General features: G+C 37.4%; 1 non-coding gene across 1 annotated transcript; it reads right to left on the reverse strand.

The window, feature by feature from the left end:
* Positions 1-19810: 19810 nt before the first annotated feature.
* Positions 19811-19883, reverse strand: TRNAE-UUC. The gene has a single exon. It is a non-coding gene; the product is annotated as a tRNA-Glu (tRNA).
* Positions 19884-22314: the final 2431 nt, after the last annotated feature.

Raw genomic sequence — 22314 nt, forward strand, 5'->3', positions numbered from 1 at the left:
AAACTTAAATGCTCTTACACAGGAAAGGAAACCATAAACAAAATGAAAAGACATTTTGGTTGGGAGACAATATTTGAGAATGATGAGACAGATAAGGAATTAATTTCCAAAATATACAAACAGCTCATACAGCTCAATATAAAAAAAAAAAAATCCCTCAAAAAATGGGCAGAACACCTACATAGACATTTCTCCAAAGAAGACATACAGATGGCCTACAGGCATAGGAACATCACTAATAAACATCACTAATTATTAGAGAAATTTAAATCAAAACTACAATGAGGTATCACCTCACTTCAGTCAGAATGGCCATCATCAAAAAATCTACAAACAATAAGTGCTGGAGAGGGTGTGGAGAAAATGGAACCCTTCTACACTGTTGGTGGGAATGTAAATTGGTACAGCCATTGTGGAGAACAGTATGGAGGTTCCTTAAAAAACTAAAAATGGAGCTACCATATGATCCAGCAATCCCACTCCTGGACATATATCCAGAGAAAAACATGGTTCAAAAGGATGCATGCACCCCAATGTATATTGTAGCACTGTTTACAATAGCCAAGACATTGAAGCAACCTAAATGTCTATCGACAGATGTGGTATACATATACAATGGAATATTACTGAGCCATAAAGAATGGAATAATGCCATTTGCAGCAACATAGATGGACCTAGAGATTACCATACTAAGTGAAGTCAGAAAGAGAAAGACAAATGTCATATGATATCAGTTATATGTGGAATCAAAAAAATGATACAAATGAACTTATTTACAAAACTGAAATAAACTCACAGACATAGAAAACACACTTATGGTTACCAGAGGGGAAAGGTGGGGAGGGATAAATTAGGAGTTTGGGATTAACAGATACACAGTACTATGTATACACATATACGTATTTACTTTATCATAGAAATCTTTTGTAACATATTGGTATCTGCTATTATTTTTTTCTGTCAGTGCTACTATACTACAATGAATCGATATTTACAGATAAACTGGTAATTAACCTAACACTTTATGAGTCTTAAATCTATGGAACATGATTCCATAGGAAGTATGATAATGAGAAAAGGGATATTGTATAATTTCTTTCCAAAAAGTTTACTTAGGGAACAAAGCTTTTCAAGTTCAAAGGCAAAATCAGATAAATAATTTTACTTTGGACTGTGCCACATAAACACTATTACCCAAAGCAAAAAGATTTTCTTGAGATGCTGAAATGAAGCTGTTTATAATTCCAGCAATGTATGGGGCAATGACCAAGACCCATAGGTTATTTAAACTTGCCTCTATAATAGAGTGTTTCCTTCAATAAAATGATAAGCAGAACTACTTAAGGTCATCTTCTGGGTAAAGGAACAGCATGTGAACAGTAGCTCCCAGGACATTTTAAAATAAAAACTGACACAAAAGCAGGCATTGTTAAAAGTAAGGGAGAGCGGTGGGAAGGGGGGAAACTGATTAGGGAAATACTAGTGCCAAATTATCTAAAGACCAAGACAAATTCAGCTGGGAATGCCAACCTCTAGCTGCGCCAATTGGCCATCAGCAACACCTGGGAGCTTGTTAGAAATGCAAATTCTGGAACCCCCTCCCAAGTGAACTCAATCATACATTTAGAATCTTTGTGGGAGGGATGCAGGAATCTGTGTTTTAAGAAGCTCTCCTGGTGATTCTTACATATGCTCAAGTTTGAGAAACAATGAGGAATATGCATTTTTGAGTTGCCCACATTCTCTAATATAATTTGAGTGAAAAATTCGAGAGAGAGCAAACTCAATTGTCATTTTGTTTTATTTTATTTAAAATGTGCTGCTTAATCTTTTAATTAAACTGAGCATCTCCTGCAGTTTACCTACTTTGGAAGTAAATTGGTCACATGGAAGATAGTAATTTCATGTGGAATTCTAGGATTATTTGAATAAATAAATTTCTGTCAAATTTAACATTACATTGGCAGGAAGTCCTGAGAAACTAGATGTCAATTTCTGTAGAAAGATGCTCCTCTTTATTTATCTGTGACATTTTTGGCAATCTATGTGGTATCAGGATGTATGAGAGGACTGAGAAGAGAGGGTCATTTTACCAAGGATTCTGTAGATGTTGGTCTTAATCCAGGTAGAGAGTAATGGGTGTTTTGTTAGTTCAATGAATAGTCCATTAAGGGCTGATATGGAAACTGAGTTTCCAACACCGAAAGAGATAGATTTTTATATATTGAATGACAAAACAAGAGTATACCAGAAGCAGGAGTTTCAAAATTTCTTCTTGGTAAAATCTAAGTTTGAATAAAATGGTATAGAAGTCATTATTTATTTAAAAAGGAAAATGTAGCCAAAATAAATGATTTTGAAGATGTGAATGCTTAGCATTTGTTAAGCACTAAACTAATGAATGTATAAATGATAAACATAATTAATTAAATTGTAATGAAATAGTATAGGTTATTGATTTCAAATTTAAAAGCTAACCAAACACTTTCATATACTAAAGCTTTCCATGTTTTCACAAATTTGGTTATACAGTCAATCTTTGCTGTACTGAAATAGTACTGTGTTTAAATCACAGTGGCTGTAGTGTATTAGATTTTTCTTTGGAATTGAGCTTTAACACATCTGTCAATCATCCTTAAGATAAAAAATGCAGAAAAGCACTCTCACATAATTTTTAAAATCAGTTTTAAAAATTCTAAAATGGCTCCATCTTTGGCCAGTGGGAATCTTTGAGTTGGCTCTTGAATACTTTTGACATGATCCCAGCAGTCTTTTTTTTTTTGGCCGCACCACATGTGGGTTTAGTTCCCTGACCAGGGATCAAACTTGCACCCCCTGCATTGGAAGCACAGAGCCTTAACCACTGGACCACCAGGGAAGTCCTGATTCCAGTAGTCTCTGATAAGCTTGTTTCCTAGTGTGACAAGTTTTCCTGCCCTAGACCTGGAATCTGCCATTTTTTTCCCTCTCAGCAGACCCGATTCCTTTCAATAGTGAATAGTTTTTAGAGACTATAACTGTGGTTAGGGATTGCTATAAACAATTTTTGGGGTAAATATTTAAATGATCAAAAGGGAATTTTTTAATTCTTTAGAGTTGATGTCAATTTGGTCTTCCTTGCTCACCTCTGAACTGGTTATTGTCATTTTTAAAGATTCCAATTTTATAAGAAAAAAATAAAGTATTTGTATTGTTTTATGAACATTTGTTAGCAAGATGGAATGTTTTGTTAGTGTTTATCAATTGTTTATATTCTTTTGTAAATTTCCTGTTCATGCTCTCAGTTCGTTTGCTGCATTCTTTCTCTGTATATCAAGAATAGAAATTTTGTCCTTCATAAATGTTTTTTAAAATGAAGTCTTATATGTTGGATCAGCATTCTGTCTTTCTAAGAATCAATTATTTATTAAACAAATATATTAAATAAATATTTACTGAATACCTATTCTGTGCCACACAACAAATATTTATTGAGCACCTACAAGGTCCTAGTGATACAGAGGTGAATAAAGCAGAAAATAATTCCTGTTCTTCTTGGGATTCAATTCTAATGGGAATATCAAAACGCTTATCATCTCAAAACTACTTGTGTAGGAAGGCCACTGTTATATACAGTTTTAAAAGTAAGTAAGAATAAAAATCTTTACTTTGGTTACTGTTTGTCTCTTTATTTTAAAATGGCTTATACCTAAATCCCAACATGATGTGATTTGGGATTCTTAATATTTTTAAGGGCTTGCAACGTCCCTGAATTCAAGTATTAGAATTTCAATCCTTTGGTTGAACTATTACTTTCTGTTTTTAAAACACACATTAGATAGGTTTAGCTCTTATTATACAAATATTATTACACAATTTTTATGGTGACATAATAATAATGAATATAATATTACTATGCATTGCCATATACATACATATGCTGTTCTATTTTGTAAATAATATTTAATATATTATTTGAAACTGTTATATTAGTTAACACTAGCAGAACTATAACATATGATGAAGCAACATTTATTGTGAAAAAAACTGCTTACTCAATCTAAAAATTTAAGAAACAGAAATCAGAAATGCATTTGTAGGTTTTTATCAAGCAATGAATCATGCATCTTGAATTTTCTTGGATAGTCATGATTTTTAATAATCTATTCCACTGATTCTAAAATTATATTCAAAATTGTCAAAAATCCTGAATCTGATCTTTAGACATAAAATATTAGCATTATTTGGAATCATTGTGAGGCTACTTTGGAAATTATGAATGTTTTATGGAAACAGATGCTTTCATTAAAAAATGAAAATTGACTGGATACAGTTCAGGATTAAATAGTTTAATGGTAGAAATATTTTGTTTAAAAGAAAGCCACGTAATTGTTGTAAAGAGACCTGGACTAGAAAGGAGAATGTTAAGAAATTTATAAAATGTTATTTGTTCAACCTCACTCTCACAAGCTGACCACCATGAATTACATTGAGATGTGTGTTACCGGGACATTTTCATTTCCAAATGAGTTTTAAGGTGTATAAATTAGCAGAGAATTGCTATCTGTGTATGACAGAAGCTAGTTGTACATCGAAAGCATATAAAATGATCCCCATCATATAGGTATTAGCAGATCATTTTTTTTTAGTTTTACTACCTAATAATATGCAAGTTGAATTTATGTTTGAGCCAAAAACATATTTAAATCCTCCGAGAATTGATGGAAAAAACTAAATATGACCCATTGTCATGAAGAATACACAATACTACAAACTGACAACATGGGATTATCTTAAATATTGAGCTTTTACTACTTTCTGTACGGTCATCAATTAAGATCTATTTTCATATGTGAGACTGCACAAGTCCATTATTTATACTAAAAGATAAGTGATGCTTTCTTCTCCAAATCTTCAGGCTAACAAAATTGTATGTTTTAAAGGTGTTTTCTTAATGCTCTGCAATTGCTTCAGGAAATTTGCTGCTTTCAATACTATCCCCCACCCCCAACCCTCCCCCCATCAAAACACAAATTTGCTCTATTTAAAATAAAGATGCAAAAATGTCACTTATTTTTTGAAAGTTCCCTGAAAACTGTAAAGACCTATACCATCTAATACCTAGAAGAGACAACAAAGTCTCAGAGGAGAAGCAAATATAAGTAAAGCAAATATTAACTATTTTTATAATGCCTCAGTAATGTTGGTTTTATCAAAAACATAAGAAGTGAAGACAGTAGCAGGCAGGATTTGAATTATCACTATCTAGTGCAGAGCTATGAGGAAAGGACTTGGAGATCTGTAATAGTAGAACGTTGCAATTGCCTAGGCAAATGATGATAAGGAGAAGAGAAACAGCAATTGTATTATCAACAGGGAGAGGGGAACAAGTTAACACAAACAGTAGGCAGGAGATGGTATTACTGTTTATCAGTAGGGTCATACTCATTGTAGAAATACTGAAATCCTTCCATAGCCTTTGGTACATAGCTACCGGCCCAAGCCCCTGACTTTTATACTCAGCCTACTCCCTGAAACCTCCAGATTTCCCTATGAACCAAAACAAAACAAAACAAAAAAAAACTGTAGTTTTAAGAAACTTTAGTAAGGGCATCCTGAGTCCTGCTTTAGCACTAAGGCATATATCTCTCTGATGCAATGATGCCTGTGTCACTCAGATCGTTAAATATTTTTAGTACCCTGCTGTCTTTATGTGGACTTTTCTATTTATCCTGCACAGCATTTGATATGCACTTTCAATATGAGGATGTGTCTGTCTATTCAATTCAGGAAGGTTCTCAGCTAGTATCTCTTCAATGATTTTTTTCCCTCTCCCTTTCTTCTGTTTTCTTCTGTAATCTCTATTTAAATTCATGAATCTTCTTCTTCATGTCTCTTAGCATGATTTTCCTGTTTTTAATATAGCATTATTTTAAATCATTAACACTTTAATATGCATCTTTAAAAGTCATTTTTGATTATTCTGTGATTTTCATTTTTTCTAGGGAGAATCCATCTTCTGTTTGATTTCATTGCTTCACTTGCAATGAGTTTTACTCATGTTTTTTGAATTGCTCATCAACAAGGAAACCTACTTCTCTTCCTCTTCTTCTTCCTCCCTCTTTTCCCAAACTCTACAATGTCTAACAGTTTTGTAAAGCTTCTACCTATCTCCCTAGGGGTCCCAATCCAGATGCAGTCACACCTTCGTAGCTCAAAGATCTTGATGAGGTGATAATCTGGGACACTGCAGCCACTGAGAGTTACTAGCTTGTCTCAAGTCTTTATCTGCCAGGATATGTCTCACTACCTTCTTGCTTGAGTTTTCAGCTTCATGCAGACAGTCATAATTCAGGGTAAGGTTGAGAGGTTAGTTTTCTATCTCCTTTAGTAGGTAGAGAAGGGAAACTGTAGCCACACATTTCATGTAGGGAGCCTAGATCCAGCCCACTTTGCCCTCACGTGAAGAATTTTTAACTTTCATTATCCAAAGGAATAGATCTCCTTACTTGCAAGTTTGAGGTTCTACAGACCTGCTTTTCGGGACAGATTATTACTCTTTGTGTCCCTCTTTCACTATGAGACCATAGCAGTGCTTATCTTCCCTTTTGGACACCAATATTTCATTTAACTTTTATCATTTTATATTTTATTATTTCTGTGGGCTTAGAAGAAGGGAAGATGGTGCTTTTATCAGTTACTGTTCCAGCAAGAAACAGATGGTATGCTCAAATTAGGATAATTCAAGGCAAGTTTTAAAAAGGGACCGCTGAAAAAGATGTTTTCAGGGTGTAGGGAATCAAAATTGCTACTGTCATATTCCAGAACACTGTCATATTTTAGTACGGAATAGGACCTTAAGACATGAGGAAAGGGAATGGTTAATGGAGGAAGAAGGAAAGAGGACAGCGTTTTTCTTTCTATGGACAAGGAAAAAAATTCAACTATATCTCCTCTCCTTCACACGTACACACAAATTTACAGTACACTCATTTGGGTGATTTTTGCAATTTGCATCTTACCTTACTGTTGGGCTGCACCCCGCCGGCCTGCAAGCCTCGTAGTTGCCCAGCCTCCAGACCGAAGAGCCCAGAGACAGCGACGGAGACATCAGTGGTTTACTGGACGGGGATCTTACATGAAAGGTCCTGGAGCGACACCCACCGTGTGCAGCAGGCGGTAGGCAGGACATAGCAGCAGTCTTCGCTTGTTGAGGGAGAAGGAGGTTACCACTTATAGGGGGAATTGACGTCAGGTGGGCTCCTCAGTTACCAGGGACTAATTAAGCCCTATAATTAAGGGAATTGGGTAGTGATGTGAGTGAAGCAGGGACTGGTTGAGCAGGGAATGTACAGAGAGCAAGAGAACAGCCACTGTGAATGGCCTGACTGTACACTTACCTCTAACACCGGCTTATGAAGAGGTCACATGTATGGATTCTTTATGCAATGAAACGTGAGGGAGAGATAAACTGTGTAAGCTTATGCAACTTTATCACTGTGAAGACAGAACAACCTAAAAAGTCTGAAACAATAAATACACAATATGCATTTGAGAGAATGCATGCAGACTTTTAGTCAAGATGACGCTGTACATTTATATTTTGTACGTTGGGCCAGATAATTTCTGTTTGCCACTCCTATGGTAGAAAGCAGGGTAAAGAACTGTGGAGAAGGGTTTGAGTGTTTCATAAATAAGCATGTGTGTGTGTGTGTGTGTGTGTGTAGGAAACAGGTGCCATTGGATTTTTTTCCCCCTGGCAGTAATGTGATATCCATACCTGAATGATGACACAACGGAGGTTGCTTTTCACCCAAACATTTTTAATGTCAGCTTTCCTCCCTTCTTTCTCTGATTTCTTTTCTTCACCCTTCCTAAATAGAGACTTGACTAGGTTTTTTTTAGTAATAGAAAATCCAGGACATAATAGGCAGAGACAGACCATTGGGCTTGGAGTGAAAGATTTGCTGTTTGCCTTTGGCCATCCAATTTAAGGAATTAAACTCTCTGAATATCAGAATCTTCATCTTTACTGTGCGGGTGTTTATGTCCACCATTTCTCAGGTTCAAAACCAAAAGACAATAGCATAGGTGAAACTTCAGATTATCATTAAAATGGGTTTTATTTTTAGAGAGGATCAGAGGAAAAGAAAGTATACCGTAGAGCCTAAGAGTAAGCCAGAAAGGGAAATGTAAGAGCTAGTACTCTGGCTAGGAAGAAGAAAAACACTTGGAAGGTAAAATGTCTCCAGCAAAATGTCTTCCTTATATTTACTCAACATGCCAGGCAACCTCTCACATTAGGTTCTTGGCACTGGCTTGTCCCTCTGCCTCAAATGCACTTCCCACAGATACTTGCTTGGTAAACTCCCTTATCTCTTTCAAGTCTTTGCTCAAAAATCATCATAATGAGGCTTCCACTAATGGCCTTATTTGATATTGCAGCTATAGCTCCCAACACTCCTAATCACTTTTCCCTGATTCCATTTTTAACCATAAAACTTATCACGTTGTAATATACTCTATAATTTACATGTTTATTATGTCTATTATTTTTTCAACACCTCATCATCCCTAGAACACCTGTGCTAGAATGCAAGCTCTATGTTGGCAGGGATTTCTGTCTGTTTGTTCATGGTTGTATGCCAAGCACATAGGATAGTGATTGGGACATAGAGTGTGCTTCTTAACTGTTTGCTGAATGAATAAATGTGTCACTTTAATAGTCTGAAGCAACCATATCCAGATTCCCCTGGTCACCAGCTGAAGAATGGCATATATCATAATTGGAAGATTAGATGGAACCTGACCACAGGGACCAACCATAGGGCTTTGGAGTTTTCAATGACTGAGAACCAAGTTAGGGAAGTTCTGTACATTGCTCTACTATACCTGTCTTCTTTTAATCCACCATCAAGGTAATTATATCCACTGTCTGAATGTACAGTGAAGTTCTTACAAAGGATTGCCATTCTGATGGGCAATCAGATCATGTAACATGAGGAAGACAAACACACATAACTTTACATTCCAAAAGACAGTAACGGGGGACCGACCTTCAAGATGGTGGAGGAGTAAGACATGGAGATCACCTTCCTCCTCATAAATACATCAGAAATACATCTACATGTGGAACAACTCCTACAGAACACCTACTGAATGCTGGTAGAAGACCTCAGACCTCCCAAAAGGCAAGAAACTCCCCACGTACCTGGGTAGGGCAAAAGAAAACAGAAAAAACAGAGACAAAACAATAGGGATGGGACCTGCACCAGTGGGAGGGAGCTGTGAAGGAGGAAAGGTTTCCACACACTAGGAAGGCCCTTCACTGGTGGAGACTGCGGGTGGCAGAGGGGGGAAGCTTTGGAGCCGCAGATGAGAGCACAGCAACAGGGGTGCAGAGGGCAAAGAGGAGAGAATCCCGCACAGAGGATCGGTGCCAACCAGCTCTTAGCCCGAAAGGCTTGTCTGCTCACCCGCCGGGGCAGGCAGGGCTGGGAGCTGAGGCTCGGGCTTCGGAGGTCGGATCCCAGGGAGAAGACTGGGGTTGGCTGCATGAACACAGCCTGAAGGGGGCTAGTGCGCCACAGCTAGCCGGGAGGGAGTCCGGGAAAAAGTCTGCAGCTGCCGAAGAGGCAAGAGACCATTGTTTCATGGTGCATGAGGAGAGGGGATTCAGAGCGCCGCTTAAAGGAGCTCCAGAGACAGGCGCAAGCCACGGCTATCAGCGCAGACCCCAGAGATGGGCATGGGATGCTAAGGCTGCTGCTGCAGCCACCAAGAAGTCTGTGTACAAGCACAGGTCACTATCCACACCTCCCCTCCTGGGAGCCTGTGCAGCCCGCCACTGCCAGGGTCCCATGATCCAGGGACGACTTCCCTGGGAGAACACACGGTGCGCCTCAGGGTGTTGCAATGTCATGTTGGCCTCTGCAGCCGCAGGCTCACCCCAAACTCCGTACCCCTCCCTCCCCATGGCCTGAGTGAGCCAGAGCCCACGAATCAGCTGCTCCTTTAACCTCGTCCTGTCTGAGCGAAGAACAGACGCCCTCAGGCGACCTATACGCAGAGGCAGGTCCAAATCCAAAGCTGACCCCTGGGAGCTGTGTGAACAAAGAAGAGAAAGGGAAATCTCTCCCAGCAGCCTCAGGAGCAGTGGATTAAATCTCCACAATCAACTTGATGTACCCTGCATCTGTGGAATACCTGAATAGACAACGAATCATCCTAAAATTCAGGCGGTGGACTTTGGGAGAAACTGTAGACTTGGGGTTTGCTTTCTGCATCTAATTTGTTCTTGGATTTATGTTTATCTTAGTTTAGTATTTAGAGTTTATTATAAATGGTAGATTTGTTAATTGATTTGGTTGCTCTCTTCCTCCTTTTCTTTTAATATATAGATACATATATTTTTTTCTTTTTCTCTTTTTATGAGTGTGTATGTGTATGTTTCTTTGTATGATTCTGTCTGTATATCGTTGCTTTTACCATTTGTCCTAGGGTTCTGTCAGGTTTTTTTTGTTTCTTTTTATTAGTACATTTTTTAGTGCTTGTTATCATTGGTGGATATGTTTTTTGGTTTAGTTGCTATCTTTTTTTCTTTCTTGTTTATTACTTTTTAATTAAAAATTTTTTAATAATCATTTTTTATTTTTAATTTTAATAACTATTTTTAAAATTTTATTTTAGTTTTCTTTTTTTCTCCATTTTCTTCTGAGCCATGTGGCTGTCAGGGTCTTGGTGCTCCGGCCGGGTGTCAGGCCTGTACCTCTGAGGTGGGAGAGCTGAGTTCAGGACATTGGTCCAGCAGAGACCTCACAGCTCCACATAATATCAAATGGCAAAAGCTCTCCCAGAGATCTCCAATTAAACGCTAAGACCCAGCTCCAGTCAACGACCAGCAAGCTACAGTGCTGGACACCCTATGCCAAACAACTGGCAAGACAGGAACACAATGCCACCCATTAGCAGAGAGGCTGCCTAAAATCACAATAAGGTCACAGACACGCCAAAACACACCATGGGATGCGGTCCTGCCTCCAAGAAAGACAAGATCCAGCCTCATCCACCAGGACACAGGCACTAGTCCACTCCACTAGGAAGCCTACACAACCCACTGAACCAACCTTAGCCACTGGGGACAGACACCAAAAAAAAAAAGGAACTACGAACCTGCAGCCTGTGAAAAGGAGACCCCAAATACAGTAAGTTAAGCAAAAAGAGAAGACAGAGAAACACACAGCAGGTGAAGGAGCAAGGTAAAAACCCACCAGACCAAACAAATGAAGAGGAAATAGGCAGTCTACCTGAAAAAGAATTCAGAATAATGATAGTAAAGATGATCCAAAATCTTGGAAATAGAATGGAGAAAATACAAGAAACGTTTAACAAGGACCTGGAAGAATAAAAGAGCAAACAAACAATGATGAACAGCACAATAAATGAAATTTAAAATTCTCTAGAAGGAATCAATAGCAGAATAACTGAGGCAGAAGAATGAATAAGTGACCTGGAAGATAAAATAGTGGAAATAACTACTGCAGAGCAGAATAAAGAAAAAAGACCGCAAAGAATTGCAGACACTCTCAGAGATTTCAGGGACAACATTAAACACACCGACATTCGAATTACAGGGGTCCCAGAAGAAGAAGAAAAAAAGAAAGGGACTGAGAAAATATTTGAAGAGATTATAGTTGAAAACTTCCCTAATATGGGAAAGGAAATAGTCGATCAGGTCCAGGAAGTGCAGAGAGTTCCATACAGGATAAATCCAAGGAGAAACATGCCAAGATACACATTAATCAAACTATCAAAAATTAAATACAAAGAAAAAATATTAAGTGCAGCAAGGGAAAAACAACAAATAACACACAATGGAATCCCCATAAGGTTAACAGCTGATCTTTCACCAGAAACTCTGCAAGCCAGAAGGGAGTGGCAGGACATATTTAAAGTAATGAAGAGGAAAAACCTACAACCAAGATTACTCTACCCAGCAAGGATCTCATTCAGACTCGACGGAGAAATTAAAACCCTTACAGATAAGCAAAAGCTAAGAGAATTCAGCACCACCAAACCAGCTTTACAACAAATGCTAAAGGAACTTCTCCAGGCAGAAAACACAAGAGAAGGAAAAGACCTACTATAACAAACCCAAAAAATTAAGAAAATGGTAATAGGAACATACATATCGATAACTACCTTAAAGGTAAATGGATTAAATACTCCAAACAACTATTCAGCCACATAGACTGGCTAAATGGATACAAAAACAAGACCCATATATATGCTGTCTACAAGAGACCCACTTCAGACCTAGGGACACATACAGACTGAAAGTGAGGGGATGGAAAAAGATATTCCATGCAAATGGAAATCAAAAGAAACCCTAAAGTAGCAATTCTCGTATCAGACAAAATAGACTTTAAAATAAAGACTATTACAAAAGACAATGAAGGACACTACATAATGATCAAGGGAATAATCCAAGAAGAAGATATAACAGTTGTAAATATTTATGCACCCAACATAGGAGCACCTCAATACATAAGGCAAATGGTAACAGCCATAAAAGGGGAAATCGACAGTAACATAATCACAGTAGGGGACTTAAACACCCACTTTCACCAATGGACAGATCATACAAAATGAAAATAAATAAGGAAACACAAGCTTTAAATGATACATTAAACAAGATGGACGTCATTGATATTTATAGGACATTCCATCCAAAAACAACAGAATACACTTTCTTCTCAAGTGCTCATGGAACATTCTCCAGGATAGATCATATCTTGGGTCACAAATCAAGCCTTGGTAAATTTAAGAAAGTTGAAATCATATCGAGTATATTTTCCGACCACAGCACTGTGAGACTAGAGATCGATTACAGGAAAAAATCTGTAAAAAATACAAACACATGGAGGCTAAACAATACACTACTTAATAACCAAGAGATCATTGAAGAAATCATAGAGGAAATCAAAAAATACCTAGAAACAAGTGACAATGAAAACATGATGACCCAAAACTTCTGGGATGCAGCAAAAGCAGTTCTAAGAGGGAAGTTTATAGCAATACAATCCTACCTTAAGAAACAAGAAACATCTCAAATAAACAACCTAATCTTACACCTAAACCAATTAGAGAAAGAAGAACAAAAAACCCCAAAGTTAGCAGAAGGAAAGGAATCATAAATATCAGTTCAGAAATAAATGGAAAAGAAATGAAGGAAACAATAGCAAAGATCAATAAAACTAAAAGCTGGTTCTTTGAGAAGATAAACAAAATTGATAAACCATTAGCCAGACTCATCAAGAAAAAAAGGGAGAAGACTCAAATCAATAGAATTAGAAATGAAAAAGGAGAAGTAACAACTGACACTGCAGAAATACAAAGGATCATGAGAGATTGCTACCAGCAACTATATGCCAAAAAAAATGGACAACCTGGAAGAAATGGACAAAGTCTTAAAAAAGCACAACCTTCCGAGACTGAACCAGGAAGAAATAGAAAATATAAACAGACTAATCACAAGTACTGAAATTGAGACTGTGATTAAAAATCTTCCAATAAATAAAAGCCCAGGACCAGATGGCTTCACAGGCAAATTCTATCAAACATTTAGAGAAGAGCTAACACCTATCCTTCTCAAACTCTTCCAAAATATAGCAGAGGGAGGAACACTCCCAAACTCATTCTACAAGGCCACCATCACTCTCATAACAAAATTAGACAAAGATGTAACAAAGAAAGAAAACTACAGGCCAATATTGCTGATGAACATAGATGCAAAAATCCTCAACAAAATACTCGCAAACAGAATCCAACAGCACATTAAAAAGATTATACACCCTGGGGGCTCCCCTGGTGGCGCAGTGATTGGGAATCTGCCTGCTAATGCAGGGGACACAGGTTTGAGCCCTGGTCTGGGAAGATGCCACATGCCGCGGAGCAACTGGGCCCATGAGCCACAACTACTGAGCCTGCATGACTGGAGCCTGTGCTCCGCAACAGGAGAGGCCACGATAGTGAGAGGCCCGCGCATCGCAATGAAGAGTGGCCCCCACTCGCCGCAACTAGAGAAAGCCCTCGCACAGAAACGAAGACCCAACACAGCTAAAAATTAATTAATTAATTAATTAATTAAAAAAAAAGATTATACACCCTGATCAAGTGGAGTTTATCCCAGGAATGCAAGGATTCTTCAATATATGCAAATCAATCAATGTGATACACCATATTAACAAATTGAAGGAGAAACACCATATGATCATCTCAATAGATGCAGAGAAAGCTTTTGACAAAATTCTACACCCATTTATGATAAAAACCCTCAAGAAAGTAGGCATAGAGGGAACTTACCTCAACATAATAAAGGTCATATATGACAAACCCACAGCCAACATCGTTCTGAATGGTGAAAAACTGAAACCATTTCCTCTAAGATCAGGAAAACGACAAGGTTGTCCACTCTCACCACTATTATTCAACATAGTTTTGGAAGTTTTAGCCACAGCAATCAGAGAAGAAAAAGAAATAAAAGGAATCCAAACTGGAAAAGAAGAAGTAAAGTGTCACTGTTTGCAGATGACACGATACTATACATAGAGAATCCTAAAGATGCTACCAGAAAACTAGTAGAGCTAATCAATGAATTTGGGAAAGTAGCAGGATACCAAATTAATGCACAGAAATCTCTTGCATTCATATACACTAATGATGAAAAATCTGAAAGAGAAATTAAGGAAACACTCCCATTTACCATTACAACAAAAAGAATAAAATACCTTGGAATAAACCTACCTAAGGAGACAAAAGACCTGTATGCAGAAAACCATAGGACACTGATGAAAGAAATGAAAGACGATACAAACAGAGAGATATACCATGTTCTTGGATTGGAAGAATCAACATTGTGAAAATGACTATATGACACACAGCAATCTACAGATTCAATGCAATCCCTATCAAACTACCAATGGCATTTTTCACAGAACTAGAACAAAAAATTTCACAATTGGTATGGAAACACAAAAGACCCCAAAGGGTCAAAGCAATCTTGAGAAAGAAAAACAGAGCTGGAGGAATCAGATTCCTGGACTTCACACTATACTACAAAGCTACAATAATCAAAACAGTATGGTACTGGCACAAAAACAGAAATATAGATCCATGGAACAGGATAGATAGCCCAGAGATAAACCCACGCACATACAGTCACCTTATTTTTGATTGGAGGCAAGAATATACAGTGGAGATAAGACAGCCTCTTCAATAAGTGGTGCTTGGAAAACTGGACAGCTACATGTAAAAGAATGAAATTAGAACCCTCCCTAACACCATACACAAAAATAAACTTCAGATGGATTAAAGGCCTAAATTAAGGCCAGACATTATAAATCTCCGAGAGGAAAACATAGGCAGAACACTCTATGAGATAAATCATAGCAAGATCCTTTTTGGCCCACCTCCTAGAGAAATGGAAATAAAAAGAAAAATAAACAAATGGGACCTAATGAAACTTAAAAGCTTTTGCACAGCAAAGGAAAACATAAACATAAACAAGATAAAATGACAACCCTCAGAATGGGAGAAAATATTTGCAAATGAAGCAACTGGCAAAGGATTAACCTCCAAAATTTACAAGTAGCTCATGCAGCTCAATATCAAAAAAACGAAGAACCCAATCCAAAAATGGGCAGAAGACCTAAATAGATATTTCTCCAAAGAAGATATACAGATTTCCAATAAACACATGAAAAGATGCTTAACATCACTAATCATTAAAGAAATGCAAATCAAAACTCCAATGAGGTATCACCTCACAAAGGTCAGAATGGCCACCATCAAAAAATCTACAAACAATAAATGCTGGAGAGGGTGTGGAGAAAAGGGAACCCTCTTGCCCTTTTGGTGGGAATGTAAATTGATACAGCCACTATGGAGAACAGTATGGAGGTTCCTTAAAAAACTAAAAAGAGAACGAGCATACAACCCAGCAACCCCACTACTGGGCATATACCCTGAGAAAACCATAATTCAAAAAGAGTCATGTACCACAATGTTCATTGCAGCTCTATTTACAATAGCCAGGACATGGAAGTGTCTTAAGTGTCCATCGACAGATGAATGGATAAAGAAGAGGTGGCACACATATACAATGGAATATTACTTAGCCATAAAAAGAAACAAAACTGAGTTATTTGTAGTGAGGTGGATGGACCTAGAGTCTGTCATACAGAGTGAAGTAAGTCAGAAAGAGAAAAACAAATACCGTATGCTAACACATATATATGGAATCTAAAAAAAAAAAAAAAAAATTCTGAAGAACCTAGGGGCAAGACAGGAATAAAGACACAGATGTAGAGAATGGACTTGAGGACACAGGGAAGGGGAAGAGTAAGCTTGGACAAAGTGAGAGTGGCATTGACATATATACACTACCCAATGTAAAATAGATAGCTAGTGGGAAGTAGCCACCTAGCACAGGGAGATCAGTTTGCTGCTTTGTGACCACCTAGAGGGGTGGGATAGGGAGGGTGGGAGGGAGACACAAAAGGGAGGCGATATGGGGATATATGTAAATGTATAGCTGATTCACTATGTTATAAAGCAGAAACTAACACACCACTGTAAAGCAATTATACTCCAATAAATGTGTTTAAAAAAACAAAAAAACCCCCCAAAAAAACCCAAAAGACAGTAACAGTTTACTTATTGTTTCATCCTTTTTAGGTTGTTTTGAATCCTCACAGTGATAAAGTTGTATAAGTTCACACAGTTATCTCCCTCATGTTTCATCATATAGAGGAGCCATATATGTGATCTATTCATAGGTCACTCAGTGTTAGAGGATGTGAGCTAATCTTTAAGCGTACTAAAATTAATAAAAATATGGAAACGTTAAACATGTTCAATGTAAGATGCTAATTGCAAAAAACTAGTGTGTGTGTGTGTGTATGTGTGTGTGTATGTGTGTTTGTGTATGTGTGTGTATGTGTGTGTGTGTGTGTGTATGTGTGTGTGTGTGTGTGTGTGTGTGTGTGTGTGTGGTTTGGGGTTGGGGGAATAGAGATAGCCATTAAACCACTGTGTATAAAACCTTAAATGAAGAAAACTAAGGCAAAGTCTTGAGACTATAGAAAAAAAAATTCTCAAAATTTGAACAAGCTGCACTGGGCAACAGACATTTCAGGCTGCAGCCACAATATCGAGCCCATAGAAGAAGACCCCCTAAGCCTGAGAAAATCCCAATAGTGTCAGAAACATGGAAGGAGTTAGTGACTCCAAAACAGATGTGTTTGCCTTCAAACTCTCACTGTATTTGGACCAAACAAGAAATTGTTCTTCCAGTTTCACAAGACCCCCTTTTCTTCAAAGGAAGGACTAAATTTAGGTTTCCACTACAGAAACGTGGAAATTTGTAAATAGTGCTTCTATGTATGTCCATTCAAAGTTACTCTCCATCCTTCCAGATGTTACCATTCCCTTAAACTGGATGTGAAAACCTGTCCCTATGGTGCAATGGAATCTGTGTAGTGGTACAATGCAGCTACCTGGATCTTGGGTCCTTCTGATAAACCCTGATTTCAATCCTGGGTATTAAAATATATTTTCTTATGTCTACTTACTACCTCCACTAATTAATGGGAAATATGGCTTCTAAACTTTTTTTCCCCACCACTGAACTGCAGTGTTTATAATCATTGTTTAAATGATCACCTCTTCTTGGAAAGAGGAAAAACTATAGAGAAAGAATTTTTATGAAGAATATAATATTTAAACGTTCTAAATTATCACCTCTTCTTTTAATTTAAAGTCACATGTTTTGTTTTTAAATATGTATTTCTGCCTTATCTCAGTCAATTCTTTTGTCTGCTACAATTGAGGTGGGCATGTGGGCCAAAGACCTGCAAGAAGCTGTCTATCATGGCCTACTTGGAAATTCACAATTGTGCCTTGAGTGACACAAGTGAGGAAGCTGGCTTCTTTCAAACCCATTATTTGGTTTCCAAATTTTAATGAACCATATAGAAAGAGCTGTAATCGACTAGTTTTCTACTTCTGGCTGAATTTTGAGTCATTTAGTGTCAGTTATACTGAGGCAAAGACAAGGACCCTGGAATGAATCATCCTCAGCACTAGATCTGTGTAGTGGCTGTGATTATCAAGTGATCTAACATTCTAGAGAAGACACGTATTGTAGAAAGGGAATTTTTGTAAGGGTTGTGAAAAGCTATGCACTTGGATCCTTTTATTTGCTTTAAGAGACATGAGAAAAATGGGGATCACTTTTGAATGCTATATTGCTCCAGGCATTCAAATTTCACACTAAAATTAGATTAGTCATAGATCTTTTTAAATATTATATTCTTCATAAAAATTCTTCCTCTATAGTTTTTCCTCTTTCCAACTTACTTATGCTTTGATCTGTTATTAAATTCTATTTTCCTTAGGGCTTTTTCTCATGATTTATTTTTCTATAGTAAATAATCACATAATGCATTTAGTTTATTTTTTCTTTTTGTTTTCTAAAATCAAATCTTTATTTCTGGGCTTCCCTTGTGGCGCAGTGGTTGAGAATCTGCCTGCTAATGCAGGGGACACGGGTTCGAGCCCTGCTCTGGGAGAATCCCGCATGCCGTGGAGCGACTGGGCGCGTGAGCCACAACTACTGAGCCTGCGCATCTGGAGCCTGTGCTCCGCAGCAAGAGAGGCCGCGATAGTGAGAGGCCCGCGCACCGCGATGAAGAGTGGTCCCCACTTGCCGCAGCTGGAGGAAGCCCTCGCACAGAGACGAAGACCCAACAGAGCCAAAATAAATAAATAAATAATAATTAAAAAAAAAATCTTTATTTCTTTAAAAATATATAGTATACACCTATATTTATATATAAATGTTTATATGCACATGTACAAAAATATATGTTTGTACATATGTATATTTGTGTGTATATATGTATATACACGTACATATGTATAGCCAAGGTTTATCATAAATAACTGGAGTCCTCTGGTCCTCTTTCCCACCTCTTCCCATCTCTACTCCACTCTGAAACCAATCTCATCACTTTTAGATATTTCTTCATGTACTTAATTGATCAATTCTATAAATATGATTAGACTGTAATACTTTGATTTTATAATATTAGGCATGACATAATTTATTGATACTCTATTACGGAAAATTAGGATTGACTCATTTATGACACCACCCTCTCTCTTTCTACACACACATACACAAACCCTTCTTCCTCCAAATCTCAAAATAATGATATCTAAAATTTTGGTTCAATCAGTATTTATCATAATAATATTAAACTATGTAAATATAATTCAGCATTAAACTATATAGTAAACTACAAATACATTTATTTCTTGCAAAACTTTATCTTCCTATAAGTTAAAAGTGATCTTTCTTTCTCCTGTGAAACTTTTCAACGGCTAGATCATAAAATATTCCTCAAGCTCTTTGACAGAAGAGACAAATTCTTTTCACTGGGGACAAACACATCAACAAACTAAAGGTTCCATATTCTTCTGTAAGATATCACTTCCAGAGGTGTCCATATTTCTGCTCCAGCTGGATTGATGGTTTGGCAGGACTTGTGCATTTATCCAATGATTTCTCTTCATTTTAGGAATTTCCTTTGCCCTTTTGTTTTTGTCACTGTTTTTTGCCCTGTTTTTGTGGATCCCATTTTCTTCTCTTTCTGGATTTACTCTTTCACTTTAGTGAGCACATGCCCACAGGATGGGTAAAAGGAAAGTTAAATTTTTGATTCTTTTTTTTTCTTTGGCCACATCGCATGGCTTGTGGGATCTTAGTTCCCCAACCAGGGATCGAACCTGGGCCCTTGGCAGTGAAAGTGCAGAGTCCTAACCACTGGACCACCGGGGAATTCCCTTTGATTCTTTGCATGACTAAAAATATCTTTATTCTACCATGATTAAATGCTTGGTTATACACAGAATTCTATTCATCAGTCATCTCACCCAGTAACTTTGATATAGACCTTACAGTTATTTTATTTTGGAAATTTCACTATAAATGAGCATTGCTAAAAAAATTAGGCATTCTACAAGTTTCTGTTGATTTTTCTTTTTTTTTGGTATGATTCAGGCAGGCACCTTGGTTATGCCTGCTTTAAAACTTCTCTAGACTAAAAGTGTTATAAATATGTGTATGACATAAATACTTGGGCATCAATTACACATGTAAAATAATCAAATGTGTTTACTTAAGTAGGGATATAGACTGAAATTTTTATATATAGAATATATGGTTATATTTTCTTTATCTAGGCAACTAACTCTACTGGCAAATTATCATAGAAAGAATAACTGCTATTCTAAATCCAACACTACTTTGGGTGTATATTCAGGTTTACAGTCCCTGAGCATGTGGGATCTGTGTAGAACTGACAGGAAATAGGCCATAGGCTGGTATACAAGAGATTTAGGAAAGTTGAACTGAATTTGAGGGGAGTGGCTAGGAAGTTAGAGGCTGGGTTGGGTGCCCTCAGTACCACCTTGATGATCTGCTAGAAGGATTCACAAAACCCAATGTATAGCTGTACTCATGGTTAAGTTTATTGCAATGAAAACAAAACCATCAAAGGGAAAATGTACACGGGGCAATTAGGCCTTTTTTATTGGCCTAATTCAAGTTACATTTCTGCCCCTACTGACCACAATGGCCCTGACCACTAGAAGGGTCTGCTATACCTAAAGAGCATTCCTGGAGAGAAGAAAATTAACCTTGGAATTCAGACTCTCTAAGTGAAATAATAAGGAAGGTTATGCTAGGAATACATATTCATGAAGAGAACAGAGATAAATCAAGACTATAGGATTAGGCCTACTCTGTCTAAAATATCTCAGGACAAATTTTCTTTTGTTTGGAATTCTGGGTCAGGGACTTCATTGCAGGCCTGCCTGAACTTGTCCTCCCAGTATTGAGGAGAGGGTCAGGTCCCAGGCCAGCTGTTACCCCGAGGTGGGTAAGAAGCCCAGGCTTTCCTATGAGAAGTCTATATTCTTGGTAGAAGCTTCTGAGCATGTGCCTTAAAAATCATAAGAATGCTTCTCAAACAGGATGAATGTCTACTATACTTTTGTTACCTTTATGATCTTTTAAGTTGTTTATCTCTATAATAAATCTGAAACATGTTTTGTTGCGTGATGTAGGAATCTAACTACTAAGAGGCAAGAAATTTCTACAAACATACAGAAAAAAAGTATTCTGAATACTTTCTTTTAGAAGTATTTTTAAATACGATTTCATATAGTCTCTCCAGATGATCTGAAAGAGAATTCTGTACAACTCTTTTGTAAGTAATAGGAAGAAATTACCCCATTTTGTTTTCGTATCACACAGCAAGCAAGTGTGTCTACCTCTTGGAAACATATTGAGGATGATTATTTCCAAATAATACTTGTTTGTGCCAAAGTGAGTAGATATTTTTTGCTCTACTTTCTAACAAAAAGAGCTGATAAATGCAAATTGTGTTTAGGTAGACATCAATATTTTGCTGGGATAAATGCTGGCAGATTTAATTTCTCTTGGAAAATGGTAATCATATGACATTTCTAACTGATTAAATAGAAATTTGATTATTTGGAAGTAATAGCAAAAGTCCATCTTTAATTTAATGCATTTTAGTGAGGAGTCATGCAGTTGCCATGCCAGGTTAATGGGAGTTTTCTTACCTGAATGACAAATCTAAGAATGCACCTCATAATATAACCATAATCGTCGAGATAGCTTTCCAGTCACAAAATCAGATATTTAGGTGGTTGAGCTGAACTCTCAAACTGCTTTCAGCAAGTAAATGTTACCGTAACTAGTCGTTAATTTCGCTTTTACTTTTATTTTGTTATATGTCACTTTGTTATTCCCCAATTTCCTAACCCAAATTACCCTCCTTGCAATGAGATTATGTGCTTTAAGAGTTTATTTCCAAACCCCTTTGACCTCTGTGTCATCCTGGATGCCACTCTGTGGTTGTATCTTTTCCTAAGTAACTTGGAGAACTGTCCTCTTTCTCACTGATGTTCAGGAAAGCAATTTCTCCTCTAATGTGCTACTGCAAAGTAGCTGGAGCTGGTTGCTGTGGGATGTTTGTGTGTTTGCGTGGTGCACATTTTTCCCCTGACGACTGCTGTCATATCGACTCACTTTGATAGTCAAAATAAGTCTTTTAAAATGTTTCTCTATACTCTCCAGACTCATCCAGACCTAAAACAATCAAGCTGACTTCGTTTGCATCTTGTAGCACCAGCAACATCAAGAGAGCAGACAACACTTCCAGCTTCAGGAATGATTACCG

Source organism: Balaenoptera musculus, chromosome 6 (genome assembly GCF_009873245.2).
Source record: "Balaenoptera musculus isolate JJ_BM4_2016_0621 chromosome 6, mBalMus1.pri.v3, whole genome shotgun sequence".
NCBI classification, from domain to species: Eukaryota; Metazoa; Chordata; class Mammalia; order Artiodactyla; family Balaenopteridae; genus Balaenoptera; species Balaenoptera musculus.